Here is a 9,641-nt window from a genome sequence, read left to right on the forward strand (position 1 = left end):
GACTCATAGACTTTGTAAACAAGCTAATGGTTACCAAAGGGAAAACGTGGGGAAAGGATAAATTAGGAATTTGGTATTAACATAAACACAGTACTATCCAGGTGGATTAGTGGTAAAGAATCTGCCTGCCAATGCAGGAGACACAGGAGACTCAGGTTTGATCTCTGGGTCAGGAAGATCCCCTGGATGAGGAAATGGCAACCCACTCCAGTATTCTTGCCTGGAAAATTTCAGGGACAGAGGAGCCTGGCAGATCGTAGTCCATAAGGTCGCTTAGAGTTGGACACGACTGAGTAACTGAGCATGTTCTAAATAGGAAAAGAAGTATGTCAAGGCTGTATATTGTCACCCTGCTTATTTAACTTGTATGCAGAGTACATCCTGAGAAACGCTGGGCTGGAAGAAGCACAAGCTGGAATCAAGATTGCCGGGAGAAATATCAATCACTTCAGATATCCAGATGACACCACCCTTATGGCAGAAAGTGAGAGGAACTAAAAAGCCTCTTGATGAAAGTGAAAGAGGAGAGTGAAAACATTGGCTTAAAGTTCAACATTCAGAAAACGAAGATCATGGCATGTGGTCCCATCACTTCATGGGAAATAGATGGGGAAACAGTGGAAACAGTGTCAGACTTTATTTTTTGGACTCCAAAATCACTGTAGTTGGTGATTGCAGCCATGAAATTAAAAGACACTTACTCCTTGGAAGGAAAGTTATGACCAACCTAGATAGCATATTCAAAAGCAGAGACATTGCCAACAAAGGTCCATCTAGTCAAGGCTATGGTTTTTCCAGTGATCATGTATGGATGTGAAAAGCTGAGCGCCAAAGAATTGATGCTTTTGAACTGTGGTGTTGGAGAAGACTCTTGACAGTCCCTTGGACTGCAAGGAGATCCAACTAGTCCATTCTAAAGGAGATCAGTCTTGGGTGTTCTTTGGAAGGACTGATGCTAAAGCTGAAACTCCAATACTTTGGCCACCTCATGCGAAGAGTTGACTCATTGGAAAAGACTCTGAAGCTGGGAAGGATTGGGGGCAGGAGGAAAAGGGGTCGACAGAGGATGAGACAGCGGCTGGATGGCATCACCGACTCAATGGACATGAGTTTGAGTGAACTCCGGGAGTTGGTGATGGACAGAGAGGCCTGGTGTGCTGCGATTTATGGGGTCGCAAAGAGTCAGACACGACTGAGCTACTGGATTGAACTGCTGCTGCTGCTGCTGCTAAGTCGCTTCAGTCGTGTCCAACTCTGTGCGACCCCATAGAATTGAACTGATGCATATATAAAATAGATAACCAACAAAGACCTACTATATAGCACAGGGAACTATATTGATCATCCTGTGATAAACCATAATGGAAAAGAATCTGAAAAAAGATGGACACATATATATGTATAACTGAATCATTTTTTGGTGTATCTGAAACTAATACAACACTGTAAATCAACTATACTCCAATCTAAAATTTAAAATAAAAAAATTAAATTTTAAAAATGGTATGGTACATATCAAATACTCAAAACAAAACAACAAAAAAAAAAAACAAGAAATGAAACCAATGGAAAAGACCTTCCAGAACTCCTCAACTGAAAAAAATTCTCCAAAGAATGGAATACATGCAGGCCCAATAAGGTTAGAGGTTACCCAGTACCCAAAAGATGCTCAATAACCATTTGTGGCAGGAATGAAGGGCACCAAAGGGCAAGAGGACCCACACAGTACGAAAGAAAGCACAGCAAGCGGAGGTCTAGATGCTGTCCTGACCTCATATGGTTTCTATTTCAATTCTTCCTGGAAGAACAGGAGAGAAGCCATATTACTTTGGGTCTACTCTCCCATTGAAATCTCAACCCAAACTACCTGATCGGCATGACAGATATTTACTGCTCAGTGTTTCGAATAAGATAAAGTTAAAAAACACTTTCACTAGAGAAAGACTCATTGCTGGTTCTTTTGTCTTACCTTGTAGATTTGGGCTTGCTTCTTTAAAGGAGGAAAGTATGAAAGTTCCCTACACAAGATTGTCACAGTCCACTATCCATAAGGTAGTTACGAGAAGTTTGTAGAGTTCCCAAATAAGACTTATATGGCACAGCCTCGGGCCCAAAGCCCCTGGTTTGCCCAGGAAGGGGGTATGGTGTTGGGATTTATTATTACTATTATTATTTTAAAATCCACTTTCCTCTTCTCTCCAGCCCCTCATGTCGTCATAATCCACCAGGTGGCCGGAGCACAGGGCAGCAACACTGATGAATCACATGACGTTCACTTAGGTTTTATCCATTGTACAAACCAAGCCTTAAAAGTTACAACCGGGTCCTTTCAAAAAATGGTCCTGGGCATGGTCTTCATTCCAGTGAAAGAAGGATGGACTGTAGTTTATGCCACAAACAAAATACTACGGTTGTAATTCCAAATGAAGAGACGATCGAGGATGTCTCAGAGAAGCTCAGCGTCTGGCAGCAAACACGGCGTTGAAACTCGGAGGCGGTGGTCTATTTATATAGGTACATGTATTTTACAGATTAGTGATGGACGGATGTACTTCTGAGAAACAATTTGTTCCAAGTCTAATTCAAATGACAGTTGTCATTTCTGTAAGCCCCACGGTTTCAGCAATCTGTACACCAAGCAACGCTGCAGATTTTTTTTTTTTCCTTTAATTTCAGAGGGCGAAGACGAAGTAAAAAAAGTGCAGTTCTTCAATTAAAGTGCATGGATGAGGTAAACTAATTTCAAGAGTTTTGAGTTTATTCAATACTGGCTCAGACTGGAACCATTCTGCCATGTATCTGCTGCATTTGGGTTCTCATTGCCTGGACGCTGCTCAAGACCTTATTCTGGTGTGTGACAGCTGTGATGCCAATCCTGGCCAGGTCACTGTAAGTAGGGGGAGAAAAAAAGAAGGAGAGGAAAATATGATGAGGGCTGAGAATCTCTTCTGGGCTTCATGCAGACACACATTTGAATCAGCCACAATTAATACAGCACAACAAGGCAGGTGTATTAAAATGTTTAATTAAGCAATTGAATGCAACAATGTAGGTGCTTTATAGAGGCTGTGCAAAATTATACTCAATCAATCAAAATGAAAGGCATTCCAGTTTTCTTTTTAAAAAAAAATGAGTAGGATGATTATGCAGCTCAAAGCAAAAAAAAAAGAAAAGGAAAATACTATTAAATCTAGATTTACCCTTTGTGTTACATCGCTGAGTACTTACTCCTGGTTCATGTGCACTACAGCCTCTAGCGTGGTATAACCAGCAGCAGTGAAGTTATCCTTATACCGGTCCATTTTAATGGCTTGGAGCCAATCGCCTACTGATACCACGGCGGAGAACTCAGGGGAACTTGGATCCAGCAAGGCAGTGTTAGGTCTGGAAATGGAACGAGAAAGTATAGACAGACAAGAATTATCAGTGAGATAGCATGACTCAGAAGTCAGATGGTCCAAGACAGGGGAGGGGAACCAAAGTACCAAGAAAGGACTTTAGATAGAATCACCAGCAACAAACATCATCATGTTATTTTTCAACCCTAATTTCATAAAGCTGCAAAAGCATGTCTCAATCACCCTACTTGTTTTTAACTTCATTTCCTGCATTTGTTTTATGTGGACCTCTTAACGCATTAAGGATCAGAGCAGGTCTTTTAACAACCTAGCCTGGGGCAAACGTTGAGGGGGTGGGGGGTGGGGGCGGCCCTTGTTGCTGAAACTGGTTCAGTCTTTACAGAAAGACAGTCCCTGCCAAGACAGAATATCACAGACTTTAGTTCAGCAGCTATGGAAACCTTAGTGAAGGATAAGTAAGGAAAACTGAGAGCTTGCAACCTGCCAGACTTGATGGAAGCAGAGAGAACACTGAGAGTTCAAGTCCGGCATGTTTCCAGCCAGGTTTGCAGGCAGGCTCAGTTCATTCAAACAAACGGGACAGCAGGGAGTTAATCCCCTCTTTAATCAACCCAGCCTGACCAGCACGTGTGCCAAGACTGGCAGGAAGAATGGCCACTTTGATCACTGTTTGGATTGTGGAATGCGCTTCTCGTCTTCCTTTGCTGGGGCTCCTAAAGAATCATTTCAACAAATTCTAAGCGCTTCTTATTAACTTATTTATTAGTTGACGCATTTCTCGGGCCAGGTGTTTCACATTAGATCACCATCAAGAGCAAGTAGAGTTCAAGGTAAGTGATCTGTCCTCCTTCACGAGATTGATAAACAATAAATAACCTATCCATGGAAAATATTTATTAAGTGAATTATATCTTGATCATCAAACTACTTAATAACCATAGGATAAACATTAATAGGGTATTTTATACAACTTCACTATAATTTCCTGCATAGCAACCTTGCTACTTATTAAATTCTATTTTCTTAAACTTCCTTTCTATAGAAATTACAGAATGCGGTTGCTCTTAACATTTTGATCTGATTTTCATCCTGTGACTATGTTCCTTGAACATGAACATCTAAATCAGAATTATATTATCATCCTGAATTTTCAACCAAAAAAATCCTTTTCTTATAAAAAAAAAAAAAATCAAGCCTATTTAATGGCCTAACTTTCTACATAGTAGAATTAATCCAATCCATTTTTCATTTTAATTTTTACCTAAGTTGTTTTGATTTGCATAACTTCTATTTTATATAAGTATATTAACAAAACTTGTTTTATCAATCAGTTCTATCCAAATAATAGCTTGTTTATGACCTTTCTTTTTGTCCACTATATTAATTAAATAAAATTTTCCAGGTAATATTCTACAGATTTTTATGGTAAGAATAATCAAGATTTCATTCTTTCCCCAATTTTGAACCAGTAACAAATATGGCCACATAGAGTTTGAGATATTAGTGTTGAATGTTTACCAGGAATGTTTGTTAATGGACAAAAAAAAAAATAGTTTGCATTTACTTCTAACTTTAACCAAGAGCAGTAGAAGAGCAACGTGGAGGCACTACGTACCTGACAAGGTTAAAGTGACCTTAGAATGAAAATATGCTTACTCAGTATTAATTAATTCTAAGGGTCATTCTCAAGCTTATTCTGGAAGCCTTTGTGCTCTTTGTGGAACGCTGTGACATTTGCCTAATTTTGTGCTGAATCACATACCACGCTGTACTACATCCCATTATCAGCAAGCAGTAAGAAGTATCAAAGCTCTGTATGTACTATCAATGAGAAAAATTCAGAAGTGAGAAAAGTGTATCCAGTAACTCAGTTTGTTCTACCTTTTGGTGCAAAGCACTATACAGAGTTAGCATGCTACCAGGAGAAGCCTCAAGTACCAAAGAACTGGACTTGGACCTTCAGACAAAACGCATGGGATCGGGAGCTGGAGATCTAAAAGTTGGGGGAGGTTTACTTTGGAACAGAAGAAGCTAGCTACACCTGGAAAAGAGGTCTTAGCGCCATCTACTTTCCTCCTCTTGGGGAAGAGAAGAACCAAAAATAGGCCAGAAATGATGGGAGATTTTATTTTAGGTCACTTGCAGTATCTTTATCTTTTCTCTGGACTGAAATGCTTCTTTTTTGCTCTTTCCAATGAAGTGCATATATGTGTGTTAAGTCGCTTTAATCATGTCTGACTCTTTGCCACCCTATGGCCTGTAGTCTGCCGGGCTCCTCTGTCCGTGAGAATCTCCAGGCAAGAATAATGGAGTGGGTTGCCATGCCTTCCTCTAGGGGGTCTTCCTGACGCAGGGATCGAACTTTCATCTTGTGTGGCTCCTGCGTTGCAGGTGGATTCTTCACCTATGAGTCACCAGGGAAGCCCCTACCAATGAAGTAACTATTTTATGGGTGGGCCAATCATTCTAATTTTAAAAACTTTTCTCAAATATTCATCTGCATGTTTGTAACTTGATCCTGTTTCCTTCTCCTCTTGAAAGACTCAGAGCAACTTTAAGAACCAAAACCGGTGAATCTCTTGCCTCAATTCACATTTTGTTAACTCAGAGCTGTTTTGGAATCCTTATTTTTTGTTCCTATGTTTCTTCCCCTTTCAAAATGTAGCATCTAGTAGCCTATCTTCCAAAAGTACATTTCCTCCCTCTACGTTTTCAGTTCCAGCCCCACAAAATAAGCACTGTGCTTTTCCTTTGTTGTTTTTTTAAAAACATTTGTTTTTCTGACTTTTTTTGAGGCCTGATAAGTACAAGGCTCTTCAAAACGGCGAACAGAAAACTACTTGAAATACTCCACTCAAGGAGGAAGAAGCCACCCAGGTTGCAGACCTGTGATGTGGCCTCTGACTAAAAGCCAGCAATTAAAGTGAGTAACCCTTGCATGCCACCGCTGAGGTATTCTTTCACACATCACTATTAAGAAGCAGGGCTAACCTGGAGCTCTCGGTCCCTGTCCTCTTCAAGCTGTTGGGATTGCGGATGAGTTTGTCCAACATGTTGACAATCTGCCCAAATTTCGGCCTGTCGCTCCTCTCCTTCTGCCAGCAGTCTAGCATCAGCTGGTGGAGCGCGATGGGACAGTCCATTGGAGGGGGCAGCCGATAGCCTTCCTCGATGGCTTTAATCACCTAGCAAAAAAAAAAAAAACCCACAGAATGGTATGTTAGTTTGCCAGGCAATCTGTTGTTAGAGGTTTACCCTCCTGCTCAGCAAGTTCCCTGTCCATTAAGCTGCCAGCAAGCTTGAGCATGGGAACGGCTCCAATTCTTTCACAGAAGCCGGAGCTGGACCTGAGCATTGTTGGCAGCAGGGCAGGGAAGCCAGCCGTTGCTATGAGGGGTTCTCAAATGGCAGACAATGCCCATCAGGAACTCCAAAGTGAAGATGCCTCAGGGTTCCAAGGTGGTTAGAACCCAATCAGACCAACCACATGGTGTTGGCCTGGCCCCCAGAGACCCAAGGGCAATGACCTTCTCTGTTCTTCTATCAGCTAATCGCTCTTAGCAAAAGAGATTCTAGCTTAGGTAAGGGCTTTAAAGACATTCCTTAGGATGCCTCCAAAATGAGAGTCCTTTTGTGCCACTTTAAGCCTGTGTCTTCTTTTATTTCTTTTGGCCACACTGCATGAGATGCAGAATCTTAGTTCCCTGACTGGGGATGGAACCCACACCCCTTGAAGCATATCTTAACCACTGGACCACGAGGGAAGTCCCAAGTCTGTGTCCTCTTGCTCAGACAGCTGATGGGTCAATACCAGAGCCTGTCTTCCAGTTCAGAAGACACTATTTCTCTGAATTAGCACATTCTTCAACCCCTCCAGATGCCCCACCATTTTTACTTTTGGAAGACCAAAATACATAATTTGTCGATTCTGTGTCTCTTTCTTGGTCTCAGCTGATCCTGCTAAAGGTACTAATAGCCAGATTAAAAAACATAAAAATAATAATTTAAAAAACCTTCTTTGGGGGATTTATATTTCAAGGGGACCCTGACACATCTAAGGAAGGCAGTTATAATGGTAGGTGACAACTGCCATCCAGAGTGGTCCTCCTGCCAAATAAGACAAGTCATTCCATAGGTTTTCTTCTAATTCTGACTTTTCTAATTGTCTTCACAGATATTACAATATTTTTCTCATTGACTTTTCTCTAAACCCCTGTTCTTCAGGGTGTGAATCCCAGTAATAGTATGGCAAGCCTCCTGCCCAAGTTAAAGAGGGGAATTACTTCTTAATTTCTTGGCTACTCATAAGCTTTGTTTATGAGTATCCTATATGATTCTGGAGGTACTTTTGTTTGAGGATGTTTAAAAGTTTTGTTTGTTTTTAAATCAGTCCTCCCACCCTCCTCACACCCCCGCCCTCCCAAAAAATGATAGTTCCTAGTGAAACCACCACTGGCTTCAGCCACCTCAATGACCATGACGGAGTTCCCCTGTGGTGCGTCTATTACTGCTCAGTGATCAGCCTTCAACAGAAAATAATCAATTCAGTTGGGTCCAGTTTCTATACAGCAGTATTCTGTGGTTCTTTTTAAGCAGGATACTGTTTTCGTGTAACAATTATCTTGTGATTTATTAAGCTCTCTGAATCCTTTTCTCCCATGTATTTTTGCCAACCTCCTACCGTATTCATCTTAATTTACTCCTTCTAAAGCAGACTTCTATATGCTAATTTACTGAGCATGCTTCTATTTATTTCTGGCAAGGATATTAGGTCAGTTTGATCCTTTGACTTTCTTTTATCTTTCCAGGTGCATGGTGTTGACTCAAGACTTGATGAAAACATTTTACATTGAATTGATGGGAATGTGAGCAACACTCGGCTGACGCCAGGTGAACAAAATTTGTTATAAACCCTCAGACTGCTTAGTATTCTTTCACTAGCTCCCTTTCCACTGCCAGCTTGGAAGATGGCTTGTGGGTGAACAAAGCATATTTTCTCAGTTTACTGCTAAGTGTTTGGGGCTGGGGGCTGGAGGGAGAGAGACGATTAAAACAAACTTGATGAAAAACTTGATAAATTTAACATATTTTTAACAGTTACTTTGACTCCATTCACCATATGCCAAATGAATTCTCCCATGAAAGTAATTCTCCAGTTACATTTCCTATTGATTGCTGTTCTACACAGACTCCAACACAGAGAGAAATGCATGTGAATAATAGATCAATAATATTTGTGGGGGTGTATTGGCTTCAGATGCTTTTACATGGATAAAGGCAGACAACTAAAAGTTTAAAACAATGAAATTGTTTTAATATAATATCAGATCAGATCAGTCACTCAGTCGTGTCCGACTCTTTGCGAGCCCATGAATCACAGCATGCTAGGCCTCCCTGTCCATCACCATCTCCTGGAGTTCACTGAGACTCACGTCCATCGAGTCAGTGATGCCATCTTAATATAATATAGAAACTGTCAAAACTAAGTCTGAAAATATTTATTTAGGGTGGGAAAAATGACATCTTTAGATATTCTGCTTTTATGAGCACTTGGCTGCTGCTCTCAACTGAAATAAACACAAGCTTAAACTATACAATAATTAAATAATACAGACACTATTCCTTCTTTGAGGGCTTCTCTGGTGGCTCAGTAGCAAAGAATCCACCTGCCAATGCAGGAGATGCAGGTTAGTACCCTGGGTTGGGAAGATCCCCTTGAGAAGGAAATTGCAACCTACTCTAGTATTCTTGCCTGGGACATCCCATAGACAGAGGAGCCTGGTGGGCTACGATCCATGGGGTTGCAAAACAGTCAGACACAACTTAGTGGCTAAACAACAGCAAAATCCTTCTTCTAGGCTGTTGGCCTTTGTTTCTCTGCATGTCTCTTACTCAAAACCAAATGTTACTACAAGAAAGGTAGTTGAAGGTGTCTTCATAATCACATCAAACAGTAGATTACACACTGCTCACTTTTGTAGTCTGTCTCTGTGAGAGTGGGACTATAAAGAAAGCTGAGAGCCCATGAACTGATGCTTTTGAACTGTGGTGTTGGAGAAGACTCTTCAGAGTCCCTTGGACTGCAAGGAGATCAAATCATTCAATCCTAAAGGAAATCAGTCCTGAATATTCCTTGGAAGGACTGATGCTGAAGCTGAAGCTCCAATACTTTGGCTACCTGATGCAAAGAACTGACTCACTGGAAAAGACCCTGATGCTGAGAAAGATTGAAGGCAGGAGGAGAAGGGCATGACAGAGGACGAGATGGTCAGATGGTATCAC

The 9,641-nt window shown here is 41.1% G+C and overlaps 1 long non-coding RNA gene across 1 annotated transcript; it reads left to right on the forward strand.

Annotated features, from left to right (window-relative positions):
- Window positions 1-3,358: 3,358 nt before the first annotated feature.
- Window positions 3,359-8,789, forward strand: LOC104971315 (uncharacterized). The gene is made up of 3 exons (XR_003031367.2): window positions 3,359-4,189; window positions 6,155-6,282; window positions 8,168-8,789. It is a non-coding gene; the product is annotated as an uncharacterized lncRNA (long non-coding RNA).
- Window positions 8,790-9,641: the final 852 nt, after the last annotated feature.

The sequence above is a fragment of the Bos taurus genome, chromosome 2 (assembly GCF_002263795.3).
Source record: "Bos taurus isolate L1 Dominette 01449 registration number 42190680 breed Hereford chromosome 2, ARS-UCD2.0, whole genome shotgun sequence".
NCBI lineage: Eukaryota > Metazoa > Chordata > Mammalia > Artiodactyla > Bovidae > Bos > Bos taurus.